At 46.2% G+C, this 26,145-nt stretch overlaps 2 long non-coding RNA genes across 2 annotated transcripts; one reads left to right on the top strand and one right to left on the bottom strand.

Annotated features, from left to right (window-relative positions):
- Window positions 1-514: 514 nt before the first annotated feature.
- LOC120095327 (uncharacterized) lies at window positions 515-3,135 on the bottom strand. The gene is made up of 3 exons (XR_005490815.2): window positions 1,419-3,135; window positions 1,022-1,105; window positions 515-751 (listed from the first exon to the last, which is right to left on the bottom strand). It is a non-coding gene; the product is annotated as an uncharacterized LOC120095327 (long non-coding RNA).
- Window positions 3,136-6,697: 3,562 nt separating this feature from the next.
- Window positions 6,698-25,721, top strand: LOC120095135 (uncharacterized). The gene is made up of 4 exons (XR_010055670.1): window positions 6,698-7,016; window positions 16,669-18,100; window positions 20,034-20,762; window positions 23,734-25,721. It is a non-coding gene; the product is annotated as an uncharacterized LOC120095135 (long non-coding RNA).
- Window positions 25,722-26,145: the final 424 nt, after the last annotated feature.

Here is a 26,145-nt window from a genome sequence, read left to right as displayed (position 1 = left end):
GTGTGTGTGTGTGTGTGTGTGTGAGAGAGAGAGAGAGAGAGAGAGCATGTACATGTGCATGCGTGAGTGTGTGCTGTGTGACTGAAATGGATTTAATAGCAGAGGGCACGTGAGAAGGCACTAGATGACCTAGGTAGGACCCAGCGACAACGGGGAAAGCAGGGAAGGCAGCCTGAGGTGACGGAAGAGCCACATGCAAGCACAGTAAAGGTTCTTTGCGAGAGGCACCACTATTTTAACAAATTCTTGGTTCTGCAGACTTAACAGAAGAGGGGCAGCCAGGTTTTTAATGGCAATTTATCTCAATGTGGGCTTTTACACCTCAATTTATCATTATCGCTGACAACACTTGGATTAATCTGTTGCTCTGTGTCTTTCTTGCTACCGTGAATCCCAGAAGGATCAAAGGGAATTGATATACATAAAGAACTGAATTCCAATTAATGCAAGCCCGCGCTAATTTTCCAGCACATAGCCCAGAAACATTCTCATTCATTGCAAATTTGTCGAGGCCTTTCCTCCAGGGAAACACACCCATGGTTTTATTTATTTATTTTCTGGCATCAAATTCATCACAGCGAACATTCTAGAGTAGATTGGGAGTTCGCTCTGCCCCTCCCCAGCTGTTTACTTGTAGTTGGGTCACGAGGAGGAGCGTCACATTCTCAGTCTCTCTAGTACCACTGGCATTGTATTTTTATACCCTCGAGTTACGGCTGTATGTGCATGGGTCTGGGAAGGGAGCGCAGACCTGTAAGAAAAGAGAGGTTCTTAGCTGGGATCCTTGCCTTGCACCTGCCTTTGCCCCAAATGGGGCTATTTTTCAACTCTTGGGAATAGGGACTTCAGTGGAGGGGTCAGGACAATGGTTTCTCTTGGAAGCTGGGTTCTGATTCTCTCTGAAGAGAAACACAGGCAAACGGGGAAAAAACACTGAGCCTGGTTCCTCAGCTGTGTGTGCCAGGCACTCCTGCACTTTGGCATCCACTAGCTCAGTGGCCTTGCACTTGCCAAGACCCACCTCAGTCTGTTCAAGGAGCTGCTCCCAGGCTCTCTCACTGCTGTGTCTGTAAACAGCTCTTGGGTTACCAGAGGTGCCAGCTTCCTGTAGGCAGAGACAAGGCTGCCAGTGTGGAATCATGCAGAGAGAGACACCACAAAGATCTCTTCCTCCTTCCCTCCCTCTCTCCCTCCTTCCCTCCTTCTCTCTCCCTCCCTCCTTCCCTCCCTCCTTTCCTCCCTCCCTCCCTCCCTCCTTCCCTCCCTCCCTTCCTCCTTCCATCCCTCCCTCCATCTCTTCTTCTTCCTCTCCTTTTTCCTCCCCCCCTCTCTCTCTCTCTTTGTGTGTGTGTGTGTGTGTGTGTGTGTGCACTTGCGCCCTCGACTTAGCAAGTGTGTGGTGGAGGAGCCATATTTACCCTTAAGCATATTGGCAAGTACTGCCCCAGGAGGCTGTGTCTTCTCAGAGGTTGGCTCTGTGAACCTGTCTTCCAGACTGTCTCTTCAAGCCAGTTGGCACAAAAGCCCTCCGCCTTCCCTGGGCTGCTGCAGCTGAGCATACCTCTTCCCATCTCCCTGGGGGCGATGCTGAGATGCTGAGTGCCTTAGCAAGGCCTCCCTGCCAAGCCAGACACCAAGCTTCCCAGACGAGCTCATTAGCATCTCTGGGTCAGGCCAGCCGCCCTGCTCTCCTAGATTGGCAGGAGTGAAACTTTGTTTAAATTGCCTTGGTCTGACTTAAAGAAATGTTCAACATCCTTAGTCATCGGGGAAATGCAAATCAAAACTACTTTGTGATTTCATCTTATGCCCATCAGAATGGCTAAGATCAATGAAACAAATGACAGCTCATGATGGTGAGGATGTAGAGTAGGGGGAACTTTCCTCCATTGCTGATGGGACTGCAAACGTGTACAGCCACCATGGAAATCAGTGTCACAGTTCCCCAGGAAGGTGGGAATAGATCTACCTCAAGGTCCAGCTGTACCACTCTCGGGCATATTACCAAATGAAACTTCATCCTACCACAGAGATGCTTCTCTATTCACAATATCCAGAAACCTGAAACACCCTAGATGTCCCCAACAGATGAGTGGCAGATTTACGTAATGGAGTATTACTCCACCATTAAAAAATGAAATCCTGAAACCTGCAGGTAAATGGATGGAACTGGAAACAAATCATCCTGAGTGAGGCAATTCAGACCTAGAAAGACAAAGACGGTATGGGGTCACATACATGTGGATATTACGTGTGAAGTCAATACGTAATGATAACCCAGCTACAATCCACGACTAGGCACAGATAAAGAACTGGATCTCCCTAGGAAGGGGAAATAGAATAGAGTTATAGATGGGTTGGAGGAGAGCTGGAATGGGAGGGTGAAGTGGGGAGGAGAAGGGAAGGAAAGGAAGGAGGAGGAAATATGGGGGAGACAAAATTAAGGGCCATTTGGTGGGTAGTATGAAAACCTAATACAGTAGAAGCTTTGTAAAATACATACATACATGAAGGGACTGTAAACGACATTGCCAAATAACAAGAAAGGCAGGGCCCCGGATGGACATCTGTGTAACTAAATGAAATTTCCAGTACTGGAATTGGGTTACATTTAAAAGAGTTATTGGCCAAAGAGGTCCTATGGGAATCCCCAAATAATCCAGGCTGTCGCCAAGGCTATATACAGGTTGCTCTCCACAAACTGTCATCAAGGCCCCACTGCTGAAGACAACACCTACACAACTCATTGAGCATGGGGACGTCCATCTGGTGCCTACACAGAGCCTTCATCCCTACAAGCTAGTGTCATTGATGCAGGAAATTACTCCGTAGTCTACAAAAGGAAAAACGTGAACATCAACCCCAGCTTCAAACCCTTTGATCGACAATGGGCCTGTAAGATACACGAATTTAACGATGGCACGAAGCTTGTGGGAAGGACCAACCGATGTCTGAGTTGACTTAAGGCCCACTCCATGAGACAGAACCCACAGGCAGCACGGCTTGGATGGCCAAGAACCTGAGACAAGGTAGCTCAAGGACTAAGGATAAAACCAAACTTTTAAAGAAAGGAACAAAATGACTCCTAATGACATACTGTGCCGTACTCGTGGATCAATACCCTGCTCAGTTATCATCAGAAATGCTTTCTCCTGCAGCAGATGGGACCACATACAGAGACACACAGCCAGGAATCATGCAGAGAACAAGAGGCCTTGTAACAGTTTGCTCTGAGTCGGAGGTTTCCATCAAATACCTCCACTCAGGGCTCATGGAACCCTGAAGAGGAGGAGGCAGAGAGAGGGTGAGAACCAGGAGCCTCTATTGATTTCCTGGCTTTAAAAAAACAAAACAAAACAAAAAAACAAAAAGGCTAATTTGATCTTTTTAAAATTTTAGTGCACACGCACACATACACACACACACACACCCACAGAAGGGGAGGGGAAGGGGAAAGGAGAGGGGAAAGGGTAGGGGAGGGGGAGGGAAGGGGGCAAGGGAAAGAGAAGGTGGGGAGGGGAAGGAGGAGAGGGAGAGGGAGAGGGAGAGAGAGAGAATGAGGTTGACCACTCCTTTTCCATTTTAACCAGTTATGACTTTCTATAACAGTCTCCATCTGCTGCAGAAAGCAGTTTCTCTGATGAGTGGTGAGCTATGCTTCTCTGTGAGAATTAGGACAGTATTTACAATGTAGTTAGAAATTATCCTGACTTAGGAACATGGCAGTAGTAGGCTCTCCTCATGGTTCTGTGACCTCTCCAACCACAGGTAGTCGACTAAGTTTACAATACCAGGCACAAATTCCCTCCAATTCAGCAGACCACAAGTCCAATCACACCAGCTGTTGGTTACCCGAAAGATAAAAGTGCCATATTATAAGCTGAGCATGCTAAGAACAATAACTTTAGCATCTGATACATTTTACAGAAGAAAAGATGAATTTGGTTGTTTTCAGGGGTATAGTAAGGATTGCCCCATAGTATCGTAAGGTGCACTGGGTTAAAGGTGAATCTTGATGGTCAATCAAAGCAACAGTTAATGATAAGGAGGTATCTCAGGTCAGTGAATGTTCATTCTGTTTGATAGATGTTCCTTTGCAAGGTCACCAGTGGTTTGGATAGCTGCCGAGGGCCAGATTAGTCCAGGCATTTCCTGAGGCCCTGATGTGTGGAGACGGAACATACATATCTCCTTCTCAAAGCCAGGACTATGCTCAGCCTGGCTAGGAACAGCTTGTGGCTAGGGCTCAGGAGATTTTCCCTGAGAACCTGATGTGCAAAGAAGAAACAGCTTCTTACCTAACACCAGTCATAGGCTTGGCAGAGCCAGTAACGGCCTGGGGCCAGGGCCCGGGGGAGCTGTGGCTTCAGATCCTGAGAATGTAGCTCTTCCCACCCTAGAGGGCTGTCATCATCAGTCCCAGGGCTGCTGCATGTTCTTCTGTGATGCTTTTAAGATACCCCACGTTCATTCAACACTACTTGATTAGCTTCCCACTGCCTTCTTCCCAATGTATGAGAGTCCTTTGCCGACATTGTCCCATTTTTCATTTTAGGAAAAGTGTGTATAAAATGGTGTATTTCTTAATAAATTTGCTTCTCTCTCTCTCTCTCTCTCTCTCTCTCACACACACACACACACACACACACACACACACACACACACACACACACACACACATTGTTGTTTTGGCCTGAGCACAGTGGAGATTCAGAAATGAAGCCCATGGTTCTCTACTTGTCCAGTCTCAGCTGTGCCCTGGCTCTGAGTGGGACTCGAGGAGCCAGCCCAGATACTGGAGCTCTCTGCTCAGAATCCTGCTGATGTTTCTTCTGCTTTTCTTCTGAGGTCTCCCTTCTTCCAGCCACTGTCTGCTGCCTTCCCTCTTTCGGTTACTGGGATTTTCCGAAGACTTATTGCTGATGTTTCCCTTCTAGATAATTAAAGGGGCTGTTCTCCGGTGGCTGGGTCTTAATTTGTAAATGCAGCTGATTAACAGTTTCAGGAGGTCGAGCCTTCAGCAGGACGTTCTGATGCTGCCATGGTTCCCAAGCGTCTTGGCTTCTTTTCCCATTGTAATAAATATCCTGACAAAAGCAGCTGAAGGGGGAGGATTTACTCCACTCCCAGTACAAGATACAGTCTGTCCATCAAGGTGGGAGAGTCAAGGTGGCAGGAGCTTGAAGCAGCTGGTCACGTTTCCCCCGCACGAGGGAAACAGAGGGGTGAATGCAAGCACATCAGTGCTCAGCTCACTTTCTTTATTTAAGGAGGCTGTGGCCTGGAGAGGCTTGGTTGTCAACAGTGAGCACTGCTCTTACAGAGGATTGAAGGTCAGGTTCCCAGAACCCAGTTCAGGGGGCTCACAATGTCCCTAACTCCAGCTCCAGTGGATCTGACACCCTCAGCTTGTCTTCTCAGACACCTGCACTCGTATTCACACTTGCCTCTCATGTAGACACATAATTGAAACTTTAAAAACAAACAAACAAACAAACAACAGTCTAGGATCCATCCAGGCAATGATTCCACACCACAAGATTTTTTTCCTTCCCTATCAATTAATAAGATCATGATACTCTTCCACAGACACTCCCAGATGCCCATCTTCTAGGCCACTCTAGATTTTGTCAAGTTGACAATTAGCCATCACACCTAGAAGTGAGAGCACAGAGCATTTTACCTCTCGGGGCCATGTAGGAGAAGCGTTAGAACTGGCCAGGGGACAGAATGCAAGGAAAAATATGTAGGGTAGGGGACATGGGAATACCTTAAGCTTCCTGGTTCTTGGTTCTGAGTTGACTTACTGTGGAGGATCTTTGGCTTGATGGATGAGGGTTAATAGACTCTAGATTGCTGAGTTTACTTGTGGGACTTTTGGCTGTCTGCTAGATCGAGGAAGGCAACCTCTTTTTAGGTTTCCTAAGATCTTTAAATGTGAGACTCTGGGTTATATAGAGAAGAAAAAGCAATATGTAATAGAATCAATCTTAGGATGAATGGACCTAGTAGGAAAGCATAGACTCCAGGAGCGCACCATGAAACCATGCATGCAATGAGTGGGTAAGAACTTCCTGCCTGTAAATTGGGGGTGGTAGTTCTCATAGCTCCAGGTTGTCAGGGCTGTAGAAGGACAGCTAGGAGATAACAAAGTGCAGCTCCTGCCTTCACCATGGACCCTGGGAGCAGGGAGCCTAACTGCTCCTCTGTGGAACCTAAGCTTCGAGACTCAGCAGAGTGTGGCCCTGCTGTGAGCATGCTCAGTTCGCTCAAGCTGAGCCGCCCCCAGCCATGGCGTTCAACAGGTGCTGCTTCTGTTTGCTTAAAACATTTCAGGGCTTAACGGCAACACAGCGGCTCAGGCACAGGCTGTCTGCCATTTGAAGCTGAGCGGGAGTGGGGCTTCCAAACACATCCTTGTGCAGAGATCGTGGCATAATTAGTATAATTATTAGGAGGTTAATGAAGCTGCGAGCGGCACACCAAGCACGCATTTAAACAAAACCTTTTTTTTAAAAAGTGGGTGGAGAAATTTGCCTGCTCAACTTTCTCTCTCTCCTCTCTCTCTCTTACAATTGGGATTTCAGAGGTTGTAATTGGTATGTGGGAACGAGAACTCAGAGAATGTTCTTGCCCAAGCCTGGCTCTTTACTCTCAGGACCATCTGTGACATCATCAAGCCAGATAATAAATACGTTCTCTCTCCATGTTCCTGATCTAGCCTGTGGACAGTGGCGGCAACTCCACTTCCTCAATATGTCTGGGCTTGGCTCTCGGCTTCCCTTCCCCTATCGTTGTTCAAGGTAGAGGCGGTCTCGTTCTCCCGTGAATGGCACTACCTTGCACTAGTTCCAGCCTTCCTCTCAGAGCACCTTTTTCTTAGGCAGGGTACCCTAAAGCAGACCTCGAAATAGGGATTCCAATGAGAGACCCTTATTAGGAAGTATTCCCAGAGTGATCCAGGAGTGGAGCGCGGAGACTGGAATGGGAAGAGAACAACGTGGAAAGGTGGCCAGGTAATAGCTCTATCTTAATCCACTGTAGCCGAGGTTCTAAGGGCAGCTGTGAACAGCTCAGGCCTTGCTCAGCATCCTGATTTGAACCAGGAGAAAAAGCTGAGATACAGGCAACGTCAATGATAGGTTGGACCGTGCCTTCCAATCCCTGAGCCAAATGACCCAAGCTGCTGTCGGATATTTGAATTTTCAGAGGAAAACACAGCCTCAGCTGCCAGACACCCACTCTCAAGACAGTTCCGTTTAAGCATCAAATTGTCCTACATTCCTTTGAATGACGTCAAATCTCTGTGATGCTGGGTGTGAAGCAGCAGCTGGGATCAAAAGCCCGGAGCTGGTAGGAATCAGCTGGACCAGGGAATGAGGGCAGCGGTACGCAGTCAGATCCGAGCACGGAAGAGTTTAGGCAGTGGCGAACAGGCACGTGCATTCTGTCCATACACAAAGGAGGTTATTTACGGGTAAAATTGACATGTTATTTTCTGCCTTCACTTTTATGTATCATTACAAGTGGTGGTTATAGCGTTAGGATATAAATGTCGTTAAAGCTGTTTGACCCATGCTACTAAATAGATGGAACTTGATAGTTTGGCTTTTTGGGGTGTGTGTGTGTGTGTGTGTGTGTGTGTGTGTGTGTGTGTGTGTGTGTTTTGTTTATTTGTTTATATGTCGAGCTTTTGGTCTGGGAATGAGTTCTTTGTGAAATGACTTAGACACCTGGGTTTCAGTGAACTGGGAAAGTTTGGGAAGCCCTGGGTGAAGGGCTGCCCCTGAGTGGATGTTAAGTGTCTAAGCCCTCAGGCTGCCTGTGCCATGGGCAAAGGGGCCTCCAGAAGCCCTAGGGCAGCCTTCTGGCAAAGAGACACTGGTGGGGGCTGCTGGGAATGAAGGCAGCTAGGAGAAGTATGTAGAAACACACACACACACACACACACACACACACACAGAGAGAGAGAGAGAGAGAGAGAGAGAGAGAGAGAGTGTGTGTCAGACTCTAATGGAAACAGTATTTTCAATCTCAGTGTACCCAAGCTGTAAGGGGTGCCTTACAATGGCCTGGAGATCCTGTTCAACGTAGTTCCTACTGAGGGTTCCGGGGGCCTGAATGCCTGTGTTCAGAGTACAGTCCAGGCTGTTGTTGTGGCTGTTGATTTGTGGCTTCAAACAGAATTTTTGAGGCGTCTCCAATTCCAAGATTAACATGAGGTGGTTTGGAGAGCCCTGGAGCCTGACTGCTCTGAGCTAACCAGGCCCTTCCCCACACTTGCCCCTCCTCCCCGGTGGCGGGAGACTAAGTTCTCTGGACAGTGAGTGTTTTGGATCAATGAACTTGGAGCATGATCGTAGGCAGAACAGAGTCTAGAACCATCAGCGGCATGCCAGCATCCTGGGACTGGGAACTTCCTGGATGGGAAGGTTCTTGGATAGATATGGTGACCTAAGCCCATTATGCAAACAGGAAAATAGAGGCCTGGAAATGAGCGAAAGCATGAGACCAGAACTCAGAACATTGGATCCCAGGACAATGGGCATTTCCTATAGTTGGTGTGTCAGTTCAGAGCATCTTGAACCCCGGATATTGAAAGTAGATAGATATCAGCAGTAGTGTCCCCACTAAGATACCAGGAGTTGGGGTTCACAGGTGAACACCCTGAATGAAATACTGTGAGTGGGGAATTACTACTATATTTTAAAATCACTTTGTCCCAGACGTAGGGAGGGCATCTTCCCTGAAGCTGGGCATGAGTGAACAGTCTCCTGCCTTAGAGGGGCAAGAAGCAGACATTGCTGATGAATGGGCCTTGGTGACAAGGTGTGATTTTCCTCCCAGGGTCCCCATCCAGCATGGAAGGCTGCAGCAGTCTTCTTAGAGCAGTGAATTCTCAGAGAGACACAGCAGGTACCGAGGTCTGCTAACTCTCTCAGGCTTCTCCATCCCCTTCAAGATCATGAGCTAGAGTTTGGTCTACACAGTTGTGGAGAAGACAGAAGAGAGGAAGCAAGGTCACAGTACATTTTAGTGGTAGAGGATCAGTTTGGACCCTGGTGTTTCCTCTCAGATAGCTAGGTATGCACGGCATTTCCCTTTCCTCTCGCTTTATTCCTGGTAGTCAAATGGAGCGCCTGGTCCCTTCCCATGTGACCTTATCAGAACTCCCAGTAGAACAGGTTGGAGTTAACGTCCTTCCCATTGGTATGGCCCTGCCCAACACTGTTATGGAGTTGTCTGTCTTGGCATGGAATCCTTGCTGTCTCTTATCTGAGGAATAAGTTTATGATCATCATCCCAGAGGAAGGAAGAGGAGACCCCAGAAATAGACCAAAACAGCCTGGCATGAAAACCGCAATGGCCATATCTGCCAATAAGGAGACCTCACTTGTCATTTCTTGAACTTGTGGCTCTTTTGTTATGTGACACTATGGCCACAATAACTGACATATGGACTTTCAGGCCTCTCCTTAGTTGCATATACGAATCTCAACAGGCTATGTTTTTCTCATCTGTAAGAAATGGACAATCCCACTTACATATGCATGTGTAGCAGAGGATGGCTTTGTTGGGCACCAATGGGAGGAGAAGCCCTTAGTCCTGCCAAGGCTGGATCCCCCAGTGTAGGGGATTGTCAGGGTAGAGGAGGGAAGGAGGCTGTTTGGGAAGGGGAACACCCTCATAGATGAAGAGGGAGGGGGAGGGGATAGGGAGTTTATGAACAGGAAACCAGGAAAGGGAATAACATTTGAAATGTAAATAAAAAAATATCCAATAAAAATAAATTAAAAAGAAAAGAAATGAATGATCCCACCTACCTCACAGCCCTTGTGCTATGGTTTAATGACCTATGATGTAAGAAAGCACACAACATGAAGCCCGCCCTGCTGGGGACTTCTCATAAATGAGATTTGAGAAGCGCAAGAGTCATTCCATGAGAGTTGGGTTCCCATGCTCACGATGAGTAGGCTTCGACGGGGATCAGAACTGAAATCCTATTTCTGCTAAGTGATCAATACTGGTCTCAGACAGGTCACTGGGTAGAAACCAAGGCCAGGCTAGGGTCAGAGCGGAGGGGAGTGCAAAGCTTCCTTTCTTGAGTGTCAAGTCTCAGTGCTGATCATAGGACTTGTATCTGCTCTGCTGGACCATGGTTTCAGGTGCTCTTGTATCAGTGTCTGGGCAACAAAACATCTCTCGTTTCCTGACATTTCCCCAGCAGAGTAGTGGTGGCCAGTCATGGAAGGACACAGTGACAAGAACAATACCACGTGTGCCCGTTGAGGCTAAGGTTTATGGCTTGGAGTGCTCCCCCAGGCTTCCGGTGATCCTCCCCCTTCCCTGCTGATGTGGCATTCCAAGTATTCATCCCGGGAACAGATGCCAGAGCTGCTGAGCCCTGATTCTGCCAAACCAGCCATACCACACGTGACTTAGTTGAAACCTTCCTATGAAAGGGTTAGGGTAGGGACACTTTAGTCCTACTTTAGTCCTTGGACTCCCTGGATTTGTGTGCACGTTGTATGTGTGTGTGTGTGGGGGGGGGGTGTCTTAGCCACTCTTCACATGCTGGTGAGCAGAAGGTCTGGGAAGGCCATCCTGGCTGGAGTATTGGCTGCCTGCCACTGTGGCACCACGGGAAAGGGACAGGGAGATGTGCTGGGATGGACCTGTGTGGGAGCAGAGAGTTGAGGTTCACTTACTGCATGCAGTAAGGGATTCCTGGCAAATGCTTGACTTGGGTTCTGCACCACAGAGGATATTGTCTTTTCTCTGCTCAGGCTAGAAACATACCCTCGACCTATTTTAGAAAGTTCAAATGACACAAAAATACACACAGAAGAAAAGGAAAATTAAAAACAAAACAAAACAAAATTATCTCTGAGAAACAATCACTGTTAGCTGACATCACTCTAGGCTGATTGCATGTGTGTGCATGTGTGTGTTCATGTGTGCAGGTGTGTCTGTGGATAGCATTGTCATTTGCAAACTGCTATCTAAGGAAGGCAGGTTCTGTGCAGGAGTGGCTGTGGGGAACTGACCTGGAGCAATCGTTCTCAACTTGTGGGTCACGATCCCTTTGGGAATTTAGCAAACCTTTCTTAGAGAGCTCGTGTCAGATAAACTGTATATTAGACGTTTATAATATAGTTGCTAACAGCGGCAGATTTGCAGTTACAAAGTAACAATGAAAATATTCTTATGGTTGGGGGTCACCACAACAGGAGGAACTGTATTATAGGGTCGCAGCCTTAGGAAGGTTGAGAACCACTGACCTAGAGCCTCAGGATGGGCTTGGACTTGGACACACACAAGGGCAGCCTCTTTGTGAGGTCAGAGGAGGTAGGAAAGAAACTTAATTGCTCTGTTTCATAAAGAGAGAAGAGCTTGGAGCTCCTAGGGTCGATCAAGAGATTGTGCCCTGCTTGGAGGAAGTGGTCCAAGTACTTGACAGGAACACCTAATGACTAGATCTTGCTATGTGGCTATGAAAGGCTTTTACAAGCCCTCTACAGCATTCTTGACATGCAGAGACTTATGAGTGTTCAGGGAAGCATTAAGAAAAGGATTAACTCTCTGTGCCTACTGGCTGGTTATGGTGTGGGAACAACAGAGGTACAGCAGACAGTAAGACAGTCCTGACTTTGAGAATACTTAGCAGAAGGGAAGGGGCAGATGGGCTGGGGCAGACATGATCTTGTCAACAAGGGTCCTTCAGTGATCCTCAATGTGTGGGTGGGGATTTGAACACGGTTTTTTAGATCCACGGCTGTAGGCTGGCCCTAGTCACCAGGGATGTATGTGCATGCTACGGGCTTTGTTTAAGTGGAATTTTATATCACCTGCTGTTTTTTATAGCTCGTCGTGCTCAGCCCTGTGCCTATGCATCTTGGCCCATCACTAAGTTTATGTCTAGTTCACTTTTCTTGCCATCTTGATGATGAGTTATGGAACAGGAGCTACAGTATATATAGTCTGTGCCCTGCTAAAGGGCTTCCAGGCAGTGTCCAATCCTTCTGTAATAACATCTTTCCATTTATATCTTTACACATTTGTTGAGGTGGCTGCTTAAAAACTAGTTTCAGGTCAGATAGAAAAAGTAAAAAAAAAAGTACTCTGATAAAGCATAAATAGCATTGGTCATTTCTCCTTCATTCCACCACTGAGTTTGAAGGCCAGGCCAGCGTGCGTGGGTGATGGTGGTGATTTTAGTAAAAATGTCAAGCCCTGACAGGCTTTTAATGCCACTGCATCAAAGTTTCTAACTCCAGAAGAGCCAAAGGAACACAGTCTGTCCTTCTTCCTTCCTTTCAGACAGGAACTGGGCCCTTTGGGCCTTTAACACATACTCGGTTTGTAAGCGTGGGCTGCGACTGCTGTGGGGCAGCAGGCAACATGTGTGCAGGGAATGAATTTCCTGATTCTGGCGAGAAGCGCAGGGGAGAAGATGCCATTCGGCGCCATGTCTGTGTCAGAGACTATCTGGACTTCGTGTTCCCTTAGATCCAATCACAGAACAAGCTCAAGTCATTCCTGGCCTACTTTATGTGTTGGAGTCTGAGATGCAGGAACAGCCTTGAGAGGTCTTTCCTACTCTAGCTTTCCTGTAGATAAAACAGAGGATGAAGAGACTTGAGCCCTGACCATCTGGAGCCATTGTGCATACCCTTACAGAAGGCCACTGTCCCTGGTGGGTGAATAAGGGGTCAGAACTCTGGGTCTCTGCTCCTATATAAAGCATCTCTCAGGCAAAGCAGCAGATGTAAAGTCCATCTTCCCTGGGCCTCTGTCCATGTGTCTGTCTGTCAGCCGAGAGCCTGGAGGGCTACGAAAATGAATAATTCAGTGAAAGTGAATAATTTCCATGGCAACCTTGCTAGCCCACGACCCACTGCTCTGCTACCTCCAAGAGACTGGTTCACCCTAATAAAGAAACACATTTGTCAGACGACACAGAGCAAACTGGGATGAGGCTATTTCAAGGGACAGGAATGAAACTAGGTCAGCTGATAGTAGCAGAGCAGGGCCTGCTAGAGTCCTGTCAGCAGGCTGGTGGAAGGTCCTACAACATGCAGTGCTGGAAAGAGGCCTGACCCTTCTGATGGGGCGGGGGCATAGAGTCCATCCCCAAACAGCCCTGAATGCAAAACCCACATCACGCAACAAGTATGCACAAACTCAGGTCCCGGGACACCGTCTCGGAGAGTGATTGTCACATTGATGTGAAGTAGGAAAGAGAAAGTGAGGCCACAAAAGTGCCTCCTGAGACTCAGTCTAGGAGATGTAGCCATTAATTGAGATCAGGCCAGAGAGCCAGGATAACCATGGAAGCAACCACAAGGGACACTACCATATGATCAGGACCTGGTGCCCCACACTTCTGTGTCCATAGAAGAACAGGCATCCTTGTTATGATGTCTGGGTGGGTTTAAGAAGGACTGTCCACTCTAGGACAGGCCTGGGAGGTCTAGACACACCCACCGTATGCTGCCATTAGTGTTTGTCTGCAATTCCAACGCTGTCCACTTGAATGGGGCTTCCCTGTGCAACCCCATGGAGGGGCCCTGATGACTTGACTTTTGGCTGATTATCCTACCTCTCTGAGAAACTTCTTTTGTATGAATAATAAACACCTCAATCGCAGTATCATCCCAAGGACTCCATAATTAAGGCAGCCCTGAAATAAATACATGAGTGGCAGAGGCGCCTGTGTTTGCTCTTACTTTTGTTTGTGTGCTGGTGGTACAGGCACTTTCCTGCGCCCTGGCTCTGCAGCATCCTTGCCCAGCCACTTAGTTCTTTGAGACATACTCCCTATGCACCGCTGATGGTCAAATAGAGGCTTTCTGTTCCCTCTTCCTTTTAAGAAGATACAAGCCTGCAACCTTGTTCCATGAAGCCAGTCCAGGGGATAGAGAGAGTCCCAGGCAGCCTTGGGGAGTATCTTAGCTACTTTTTTCTGTGGTTGTGATAAGACACCCTGACCAAGGCAGCTAACAGAAGAGTTTATTTGGGGCTTATAGTTTCAGAGTGTTAAACTGCATGGGTACCATCGCAGGGAGCATGGCAGACAGGCAGACAGGCAGGCAGGCAGGCAGGCAGGCAGGAAGGCAAGCATGGGGCTGCAGAGTAACGGAGAGTTTACATCTTAATCCATAAGCACAAGGCAGAGAGTGCTAACTGGGAATGTTGTGGGCGTTTGAAACTCCAAAGCCCACCCCCCATGACACCCCTTCCCACAAGGCCATACCTCTCAATGGTCACACCTTCCCAAACAGTTGCACCAACTGGGGGCCAAGTACTCAAATATAAGAGCCTAAGGAGGGGGGTGAGGGTGGAGGATTCTCAATCAAACCGCCAAAGGGAGCAAAGTTAAAAGCAATAAGCAAACAAAAGAGCAAAAGTATTCTCATCTCCAGGGGTGACTGGTACCCTCCCAATAGAAAGAAGACAGCCATCGAGAGAGAGAGAGAGAGAGAGAGAGAGAGAGAGAGAGAGAGAGAGAGAGAGAGATTGAGAGAGAGAGATTGAGAGGGAGAGAGAGATTGAGATGTTGAAGAGCTATTGAGAGAAATGAGACTGAGAGATTTAGAGAGAGATATTGAGAGAGATATTAAGAGAGAGATGGAGGGAGAGAGAGAGAGAGAGAGAGAGAGAGAGAGAGAGAGAGAGAGAGAGAGAGATGGTAGCCCAGTGGTACTGTCCCTGCTGCCTCCCATAGGCCTCTGGCAACCAGAGGAATCAAAGCAGGAAGCAGGGCAGAGAGGAGGCAAACATTCACAAAGGCTGCCTCCACAGAGGACTCCTGCTTCAGCACTTTGGACAGAAGCCACAAAAAGAGTAAAATGAAGTGACAATCTGCAAGTGTGGTCTTTCTTTTTCCAACTCAGCGATGGCTGCCAACAACAAATAACATCATTTCAGGCCGTGGGAGAACCGCAGCTTTCGGGAACTTTTGTCCCGTCAATGTAAATCTCTCAGCACCGCCTTCTGCCTTGGCAAAAATGTTCTTCTAAATTACATTACACATACCGGCTCTCACCCTCATCAGCCACACACTTCATATTTTATCTACTGGGCAATCATCAAATATGCCTTTATTTGATTTGGAGTCTTTGGAGTCATTAGGAAGAGGTATTATCCTTCTGTGTCCAATAAGGGTCAGCACGCCAGACAAAGAGGATACTGGTAGTGATGATGATGATGACGACGATGATGACGACGACAATGATGGTGGTGGTGGTGGTGGTGGTGGTGCTGGTGGTGGTGCTGGTGGTGGTGGTGATACCCAGAAATCTGAAATCAAGAGGGTCCCATCGTTTGGGGACCCAGTGGTAATCGTTTGTTGGGTCAAGGTTAATCGTAAGAGCCCTTGGTGGGTAATGCAAAAGCCTGCGTGGAGAAACTGTAAACTTGAGGTACTACAAACTTGGTTTTGAGTAGCATGGATATGCAATCACCCACTCCAACGGCAATAACAACCACACCCTGAATGTGATCACAGAGCAGAAGGGTGTGAGTAGAGGATCCAAATAAGATTCACACAATGTCAATGCCCCCATTCTCATAAATGCAGCCAGATGGTGTAAGGTGTTAACAATAGAGAGCAAAGGGAATTCTCTGAGCTTAGCTAGTCTGCCTCTGGCTTTCATCATCGCCTTGCAATCATCCTGAGGGAAATTGAGGCAGAGTAGCCCTTGATCCTGGAATTACAATTTAAACTTCAGGAGAAAGCCAACTCTGTGCCTCTGGACCTATGTGATGTGTTGTTTAGTCTAGCCATGCTAGCTAGATGGTCTCTCTTCCTCTCATTTGTCCCTAGAAGCTGTTGGTCCAGGAAGAGGAGGGTGAAAACCGGCTTTAAGGTGCATCAGCAGAGAGGAAGCCATCCCCTTCCAGTGAATGGTATTAAACAAAGAGAGCTTCATCTTCTAATCACATTAACTCACCCCAGGGGGTGTTTCCCGGCCCATTATCACATGGTGTGGCTGGCTGGATCTCCATTTGTCACAGCAAACATCAGGCATATGGTAATGGTCCTGTAAAACATGCCCTGTTGGGTCTTAATGTCTATTTAATGACACCTGCTATGAAGGCTCCCATAACTGAACTCATAATGGGAGATGAGGGGATATTAGATTTTGGAGAAGGAGAGTTCTCTGAATGACAGGCTGCCTCTCTCCAGGAGGCCCGTGCTGGGCTGGGTAGGGTGGGGGCGCCTGGTTGGAAGCCTCAGAATGTAACTGCAGCAGAGCTGCTAGGAGCCATAATAGCTCAAAGTCCTCTGTCTTAACGCAGACAGGGAGACTGAGGCATCGAGGGGAAGGAACAGAATGGGTCCAGTGTGGAAACAGGGCTTTGCGTCTTTCCTGTTCACCTTTATTCTGTTCTTAAAGTGATTCTCCAGCATGCCACTGACGAGGAAAGGAAAATGGAAGTTTGATGGCTATAGAAAGTACCAAGGTGGAGATTTAGTTCTGGAAAAAAAATGTCCAGTCTTCCTTCTTCCTTTTTTTTTTCCATGCCTAAACTCCCATTTTATTAGAATTATTAATAGTACAAAGTTATAAGTTTTGTTATAAAATTTCATATATATATTTATATATATTTATTTATATTATATTTATATTTAGCCATCTTCAATTCTGTATCCCTTGTCAGTCTCTTCCCACAGATCCAGTATAGAGAGGTCTGAGGCAGAACGATTCCCTGATAGTGAAGACTGTGGAACTAAGCAGAATTTGTACAGGTGCCCAAGGATGCCACTGGCAAGTTAAATTCCTTCCATCTACCTGCTCAGTCATCCCAAGGCATATGGTTTTGCCCTCACTGACACAGGTTGGCTAGCTCTTCCACATACGTGTTTCTGGAAAGAAGACAGAAGTGTCTCATGAAGCTTTGTCTCTCCGTTCAAGAGCTGATACCCTCACCAAGAGTCCCATCTGCCTTTCCTTGGCAAGAACTGAGATGTGGACACATGGCTGCTCATTGCAGCAAGGGAGTCTGGAAAGAAGACTATTTTTCCAGGGCATATTATCACCTCAGTGGAATCCACGACTGTTGGGTACCAGCTAGCTATGTCTACATAGCATCTATTAACATCTTTGATCCTTACAGTAAGCCTATGCTATGGTTATCAGTGAATGCAATTTTATGAACTAAGGGACTAGTGGGACAAATGAGTTTAGATCATTTCCCAAAGTCTGTATAGTTATTAATTAGAGTAGCAGGGGATAGCATGCTTATTTGGGCTCCTAAGAAGCCTGAGGGCAAGACTGTGTTTTTGCACATCTTCCTGTACCTGCATTACTGAACATCCTGGTCAGCAGGAGGATTGAGGGCTTTCTTGACATCTTAATGAGAATCTATAATGTCCACCCCCATCTCAATACACAACAGCTGCCAGAAAGAACTCTGTCCTGGCATGATTTCCCTCTTGGTGTAAGGCATCTGGGACTAGGGTGTCTTGGACTCAGTTTTGTTGGTTGCCAACCTGGCCATGCTGAGTTGAGTACAACCAGACTCAGTTTCAGGGAGTGTCTTCTCAAAGTGGTAAATGCTTTTCACTGGGTCCTATCACTGGGTATGAAAGGCTGAGTGATTCCCAAGTCTGTCTCAGCCAATCACAAACATGCCTTCCAGGATGGTGCCCAAAGTGCACTTTTATTAAAGAAAACTGTATTTGATATCAACATATGGCAAAACTGTCTTTCATTCCACCTGTTTGCTGGCTCATATGGTCTGAGGAAGAGAAAAGAAGACAAGCTCATAATTACTATAGATTTTTTAACATACCCACAGATAATTACTCTTGACTGTAAACAAGGGCAGTTGTAAGAATGATTGTCTCATCTGTACTTGGTTTGCTTTAGGATAAGAAATATTGAATGACCTTGGAATGTCATTATTTGTGTACACATTTTTTTCTCTCATTTAAATGGATAGGATATGCCTCCTCCCAGATTACAGTCACACCTAAAGTGCCCTAGTGCCTTTGCTAAGTTTTAGCACAAGGGCACTTCACTAAACACATGAACAAATGAAGGAAGGAAGAAGAAAAGCTTCTGGAGGAAATACTTTAAAAACCCTGAAGGTAAAATAGTTCTTGTTTTTGTTTATCATCTGTGGTTATCTATCAGTCTGGGTAAACATTGGACTTGAAAGAGTGAGAGATTAGGCATTTGAAGTACTTAAGTTATATTAGTAAAAAGAAGTGTTGGTAGTGCTACATAACAAATAACCCCCAAATTCAGTGATGTAAATAAAACCAGTGTACTCTGTAAATATTGTGCATCTGCAGGTGGATGGAGATGTTGCCTAGCTTGGCTAGATGCATCTGCTTCATGTTATTGCTTGGCTGCCTTGGTTCCAGGGCCCAAGGCAGGTTCAGACCTATTCTGAATATTTCTTCTGGGATCTAGTATGAGTGGTAGCATCTCACTGGCAGATGATCTGTAGTGGATCCTAGAACATGGACCAAAAACCTCAGCTATATCCAGACATTTCACACTCTGATTTCATCATGTTCACCAGCTGCTTTCTAGTGTAATCAAGCTGTATAAACTCTGTGAAAGTCAAGCCAGGAAAGATTGTTCTGTAGACCACGGATCCAATATACAAGTAAAACTCCACAAGAGAGAGAAGAGGCTGTGGAGATGGCTTACTTGGTAGAATGTTTGTTATCAAAACATGAAGATCTGAGGTCAACCTGCCTAGAGCCAGTGAAGCACCAGATATTTGTCATCCTGGAAGGAGATGGGGACGACCCCTAGGGCTTGCTAATCAGCCAAAGAAAAGACCTATGAATGTCAGAGTCAGTGAGAAACCTTATCTCAAAAAATAAAGTTCAGAGTGGCTGACAAAGACACCAAACATTGACCAAGGTCACTGTGAGGTCCAAATTGGACCTCTACCTGGACCTCCTGAAATGAAACTCACAGAGGCGGTGATTAATGCAAAAGCAAGAGGAGTTTAATCATTCCAACATGTTGGGGTCCTCTCACTTCAAGAGAGAGACTACCCGAGCAGATTTTAACAGGGGGTTATATACGTTGCAAACAATTGGGGTAGAATTCAAACAATTGGGGCAGAATTTGCACAATGGTAACTAAGCAGGGTACTATGTGCATTTGGCAGAGTGAAACAACTTTCATATCAGACTCAGTGTACCGTTCAAGACTTTCCCAAGGTGGGGTGGGGGGGCGTCGGCTGGAAACCACAGGTAGCTTTGTGTGATATTTTGGCTTGCAGATGTTCCAGGAACTGAACCAGCTTTTTTTTTTTTTCCTTCCTGGAAGGGAGGGGTCCTTGTGCTCAGAGGTTTGTGGTGGGAATTCCCCACTGGCCTTAGATTGACTCCAACTCTGGCTCTTTCACCACTACTACCCCCAACTACAGAAGCAGGAACGAGTGGAAATGGACCACAAAGGAACCTCTAGAGATGTATAGAGTAGGGTGTAGAAAGTTGAGACGGCAGAGAGAATAAAGAAGTGCTGAGGGTAAGGAGAGAGGAGATATGTGGAAGCTCCATCTAGGTTATATGTTACTGAGTTGGGGGTCTTAATATTATGAAAAGATAAGATTCCCTCCCTCCCCCGTCAACCCAGCCTCAACCATCACAACGATCCCTCAATGAAAGCGAAACTGCTGCAGAAGCAAAAAACTGCACTCATTAAAAAAAATTCCGACTTACAATTTCCCGAGTCAGTAGGTCTGCTGATGAGAGCGAGGGCAGAGATGTGGGATAAAACGCCCACCCCAGCTCTGAGACTCAGTCTACCCCAGATGGGCTCACCTCTCCTGCTAATCCCACTGCTTCAGCCCAGCCACAGATCATGCCATCCAACCAGCATTTTTTTCATCAGTGCCCACCAGACTTACTTTGGTTTTAATCGTCTGAACTCTGTGACACTTGTCAGCCAGTTGCTTTCCGAAATACCCCCGTGCTTTTGAATCCGTATCTGTGTCCATATCTTGGCCCATATCTATGTTTCCCTTCTGTCTCCCTGCACATTTCTTCCCAGCAGCTTTTCTAGGCTCATTCGGATTTTTGAGAAGGAAACTACTGGTGACTGAACGAATGTAAAAATGCACTTGGCAGTCAGTGATCCCAGCACCTTCGCCTTGGAAGCAACCAGGGCTCCGTGCTGACAGTGCCTGCTGTAAGCTGGGATACAGTGAACTCATCTGGATCAACTGCCACAAGGAAACAGTGACACCCACTTCCAACCTGAATTATAATGCCCACACAAGTTCAATCCACTGCTGGGTTGTGTGGCATCTCCACCTACTCTAGGTGGCCTTGAGCCTGCATCATCGTCTAGGTCTCTTACAAGGACCCAGCCAGGGTCTGGCAGACTGGTGTGCTGAACTGATGTCTCTTCATTACCTGTGTAGAGAGGAAGGCAAGTATGACCTTGGGCTACACATTTAATCTGTGCTTTCTGTACCTTGGTCAGGACTTCAGACCCATCTGTCTTCTCCATCTGTCACCACCCTTTGCCTACTTCCACACACTAAAGTCACCCCCATACTAGTCTGAATGAGCCTATCTCTAGCCCCACCTCCTCCATTATTCAAGGGTCAGCTCAATGCTACTCTGTACAGAGAGCTTCTCAGATTTCCCACAAGGAAGCAGCTTCTTCCTCTGAAAGACTGCTCACCTCTGTCTCTTCTAGAACACTGGTTACGCTCAGCCTGTATCCCTGTCATCTCTGCCTGCTGCTTACCTGCTCCCTTGCTTGATGGATGTCCAGGTCCGTGAGTTGGGATTTGTTTTGAAATTTGATTTAACTCCAGACTTTAGCCAGTGATTTAAATCAAACAAATTTTTAATGAACCAGTAAATACTTGACCACCAAATTGGGGTAGAGGGGCAGTCGGGAAAACACTCCTATCTCAAGCTTGCGCTTTTGGGAAAGAGAAGGGAGAATCCATGTTTGTTGAATCCACCTCTTTGCAGAATTATTTTTGTGGTCTCTTTCATTGGGCCAATTACATTTATGAAGATAAATTATGACAGGCGAGAACCCACTTGCATGGATTACTGTGTGCTAACTACATAATTAGCGGCCTCGTCTAGGAAGGGAGTTTGTTAGATATTTCCATAAGAAAAAAAAAGACATTATGATCCATAAAAACAATGAGCAATGATAATTTCATTTTTATTGGTCATTTAAAAACATTCACTGATAATTCTCCCCATGCTTAATAGGCATATGTGTGCTTCCTTCAGAATACCCATAAATGCATCGCAGAAAGCACTCTTACATAATCGGTCAGCCTCGCTTCCATCAACAAGGACTTTCAAAGACGGAGAGTATGGGTTCAGCAAGGGCATTTGAACAGGTGGTTCCCATTATCCTGAACCACAGCCCAGTATCTGGGGCAGGCCCAGCACTCACTCCCACATTGTTCTCAAGCCAGAGGAGTTGCACACCTGAAAGCTCTTATCCCTTGGCTTTCATTCGAACTAGCAAACAGCCAAAAGCCACAAACTCTCTCCGTTTATGATAAATAACCCTGATGCCTCTGGAAGTCCTTCCAGGAGACCTGGTTCCACAGGCTCAGCGGAAGGCAGGGATGATTAAATCTTAACTGTGTGACTGAAGGAGCAAAGGACTGGCGAGTGAATGAATGAAGTTGCATGATAGGCTCATGGGCCAGTTGGTCTGGGTGAGCCATTGCCAACCCTATCCTTTGAGATTCCGGCAGAGACTTCAGAACTAACACCACTGCTTCTCAACTTATCTAGAAAGAGAGCCCAATGGTTGAGCACCCTGGGGACTAGTTGACAGCCTCTTATGTTCAGAACAACAACAAGAAGATGCTTTCATGTGTTTCCAAAAACACTTCAAAAATTATTTCTATATCACTAGCTAAAAATTAGATTCTGCACATGAACTGTGTGTATGTGTGAGAGAGAGAAAGAGACAGACAGATGACAGACAGACATAGAGAGAGGGAGGACTGCTAGACTCAAGATATACTTGTCCATCATGTACAAGACCATTGAACCATTGAGGTAAGGGGATGGAGTTGCTAATTGGTGGCCCTTCGGAGGGAAGAGCTCACTGCCTTGGCAGTACGCGACTTCTTTCTAGAAATGGTATCTGTCCATTAACCAAGGCTCTGAAGCGCTTAAATGCCTCCTCTTCTGCTCTTTCTCCCTCCCCTCCCCTCTCTCTGTGACATAAAGGTATGTGTGCAGGCACCTGGGAACATGTGTGTGCATATGAAGATGTGTCTTATATGTAAATGTATGTAGGTGAGTACTTGTCTAAGTGAGGCAGAAATTGTGTGCATGTATCTCTGTATGTGTGCACATGTTCACATACTAGTGTACATGCACGGTCTGTATTTGTATGTGACTATGTGTGAGCTTTGTAAGTTTGTGGGTGAAACTAAAGGTCTTATATGCATGTGTGTGTGTGCAAAGGTGTATTTCTTCATTACTATGTCACCAGAATTCTCCCTGTGCAGAGCAAGTGAGGCAGAGGTCACATAGGGAATGCTCTTGAACCCTTCCTCTGTATCAGGAGCCTGGCCTTTGTCTTTGTGCTGCCTCTGGATGAGCCACACATAAGATCCTGTGTCCTCTTCAGGATCTGCATCTGCCATAGTTTTCTGTGGGACTTACAGTTCTATGACTACTGTCACAGTTTTGTCTCTCTAATTGTTGTATTAATGCTTCCTGCGGCATCTATGGTCTTTAGTGCAGGAGGAGGCCTGCTCAGCATCCACCCCTTCTCTTATGCCCTGCATGCTATTGGCTTGCTGACTGCACTATCTATCCTATGACATTGTATAGCAGCTTTGGGAGAAGTTTGTCCTGGAGGATAGTGTAGCATAACATGAAGGAGCCCAGTTAACCCACCTGTGCTGGAGATAGGTACAACTCTGTAGTCCAGCTTCCTGAGGATAGTCAGTTTCTTCTAGGCCATAAAGAATGAAATCCCTTGGCATGTCTTCGAAGTGACAACCATTATTGTGGCTGTTTCAATAAGTGCCTTGATGGAACTGCTACTAGTCAAACAGAAGGCCCACTTGCTTTCACTGCTTGGATTCTAGAAAATACCTCACTATAGTCAGTGGAATGGAAGCTTCTCTAGTGGGTTACTTTTGTCTTATTACTTATTTTCCAGTTAGCATGTGTCTTTATTCATTAATGGCCCCAAATGAAGCCACTGGTTGCCATTTGCGTTGGGGAACTCCATTGCTTACCAGTTAAATCCAAGTCATTATACTATCTTCCTCGTGGTATTGTGCTGAGGGACTGAGGACAATCACATCCTTACTCCAAAAATGCCTTCTGTTATTACTGCCTTTAATGTTGTCACTGTTACCGAGTGACAGTGGGGGTTACACAGCATGGGTCATGCCCATGAGGAATTCACAGCCTCGTTGCCAAGGCAGATAAGGAGCCAGAGGCAGAATGATGGAAATGAGCCTGAGGGGATGGATGCCACAGGATAGCTCCTTCAATTCTGCCTGAGAGAGAAGAGTCTCCCAGGAGAGGCAGGTCCATTCAGTTCAGGCCCTGAAGGATGTTTAAGAGTTGAATGGTCCGAGAGGGAAAAGGAAGATGTTTGAAGCAGATGGGAGAGCTGCCATCTAGACTGACTGAGGCAAACATGAGAAATTACACTCACGGAAAGGAGCGCTATGAGTGTGTGGTGCAGGTCTCCAGTGTCAAAACAAGTAGGTCTCTTGTGTTTTCTTCCACAGGTCATGGAATTGGTTCTAACATCTTCAGTGAGGAGTGGTGGTCACTGCCCACGGTGAAATCTGTCATTGTAAAAATAAATACATTTACTTAATACTGAGAAATATTTGCAGGATTAAGAGGTCAGCTTTTTTGTTCTTTGACCACGTGGGTTGTTTTCTGCCAAGGGTCAAGAAGGATGGCATTTTAGAGGAAGTGGGACTCTCATGTCCTGAACACACAGCCAACTTGAGCTTACCGAGGACCATAAAGAAGAAAGAATTTAGCACTATTTGAGATTTATTTTTTCCGATTTCTGCACCCCTGAGGGCCTCTGAGGGGGAATTACAGGTAGGAAATTAAGGCACACAAGGGGAATCATAGAAGTTACAGCCAAAGCCTCAGTTCTTTTCCTGCAGTCCAGCTCCTTTTGTCACATTGGGGACAAACAAATTCACTTTTTTTGAAGCCCAATTTCCTCATCCGTCAAAAGAGACTAACGCTGGCAGAAGTTTCACAGAGCTACAGGATGGTTCCATCTGGATGCTGGGCATACAACAAATCCTCAGTCAAACAGCAGCTATTACAAAGGCTGGTCACACAGGCCTTCCAATCCCGATGAACTCACTCTCCCTCAGCTGTACTCAGAGCAGGATGTGTCTGACTGTAGGATGTGCAACAGTGAAGAGGGCAGCCCCCTACCGGGAGCTTATAGCCCGAGGAGACCACGGCATATCACGTATCCTTCAGCACTTCCGATAAGAGACCAAGAAGCATATCATGTGTCTTTTTCCTCCTTTGGCCTTTGAAGTATGAGCTATAAATGGGTAAAAACACATCAACCACTCTCTTCATGAATATTTATTGAGATAGCACTTTTAATACAGAACCATTTGAAAAGTGAACCTCGGAGGAAAACTGCTTCTTTTGCAGCCATTGATCTTAAAATATTTTCTACGAATGCACTTGCACTTGAAATATGACACCCTGCTTTTTCTTATTTGTTCTGGGTAAAATCACAAGGACTTGGCCTGGATGGTTTTTTTAACAAGCTGAACAGTATGGGCGAAATCATCATCTGGATCAAGTTCGACTTTTATTCTGGTCTTTGGTTTGCTAGTTTCTGTCTGTTTTCCTCAAGATGTCTCCGGGACTCACAACAGCTGGTAAAGGGGAGGCGGAACGCACACCCCTAACAGGTGATCCCTGGTACTTGCTGGTGAGATCACCTCCACCAGGGCTAGAGGGGTTTTGAAAGTTATCTTGTCCAGTGCCCATCCTCACAGGTGAGGATGCTTTTAAAGATTCTCTCAAATAGAATATGCTTCACTGTGCTCCTGCTGCACAGGCCAAGGTTAAAGGCATAAGAGCCTTGAGGTCTGTGTGAGGCTCTGAAAGTCAGTGGAATCCATATCTCTACTGATGGCAGAAATATGAATTGTTATAGACATTCAGGGTAAGAGGCCATGTTTTGATTAATATGAAAATAGCATATGCCCTTTGAATGTGCAGTTTACTTTGAAGACTCCAGCGTATAACAGCCCCGTGGAGTAAGGCTGGCTGTGGCCTCTGTTGTAAAGGGTCTCATTTCAACATCAAGAAGCAGCCTGGACGTGCACCCAGACAGACAGGGCGGGTGACTAAATCATCCACCGATTCTGCAGACTAGTGGTCTCAAGCCAGCACGTTTGACTGCTATTTGATGAGAGTGCACACCTCCAAAATACAGATATTTACTTGCACATATTCTCTCTTACTGGCAGGATGAACAAACGCACACATAAATTTTAAAGAGTTGAGTTAAAAATAAATAGGGGTCAGAGTTTGACTTTGTTTCTCCTCGTGCCGGTGGGGTGGAGTCACCGCATCAGAAGCTTCACCTGCAGGAGATCAGGCTGCACAGTAAAGGACTGAGAACACATGATTCAGCAGAAAAGATAAATTTGCTTTGTATGATCATAATTTTATTTTGAAAATAAATGCTGTCTCCCTTAGTTCTGTCTATTTGTAGCTAGAGGTAGAAGCAGACTGAGGGGAGCTGGTTACCACTTGTGTGATATGTGAGTTTATACGAGTGCAGAGAATGAAGTGAATGTTATTACTGCTTACTCTAACGAGCTAAATAGGAAAGTGGGAAGACAGATTTGGGGAATAGGTTTCAAAAGGTTATTGACAGTGAGAAATATTAATGAAAAGATGCTAAATGAAAAGAATTAGAAGCTATAAATAGATAGGCTCATGCCTATAATCCCAGCCCTTGGGAGGCAGGGGCAGTATGATTACCATGGTCGAGACCAACCTGGGCTACACATAAAGTGAATCCAAGACCAGCCTGATGTTCAGACTTTGACCATGTCACAAAACAAAACAAAACAAAACAAAACAAAACAAAACAAAATGAAACGAAACGAAACGAAACAAAATGAAACATCTAT

Source organism: Rattus norvegicus, chromosome 10 (genome assembly GCF_036323735.1).
Source record: "Rattus norvegicus strain BN/NHsdMcwi chromosome 10, GRCr8, whole genome shotgun sequence".
Taxonomy (NCBI): Eukaryota; Metazoa; Chordata; class Mammalia; order Rodentia; family Muridae; genus Rattus; species Rattus norvegicus.
This window is presented reverse-complemented; position numbering and strand designations above follow the sequence as displayed.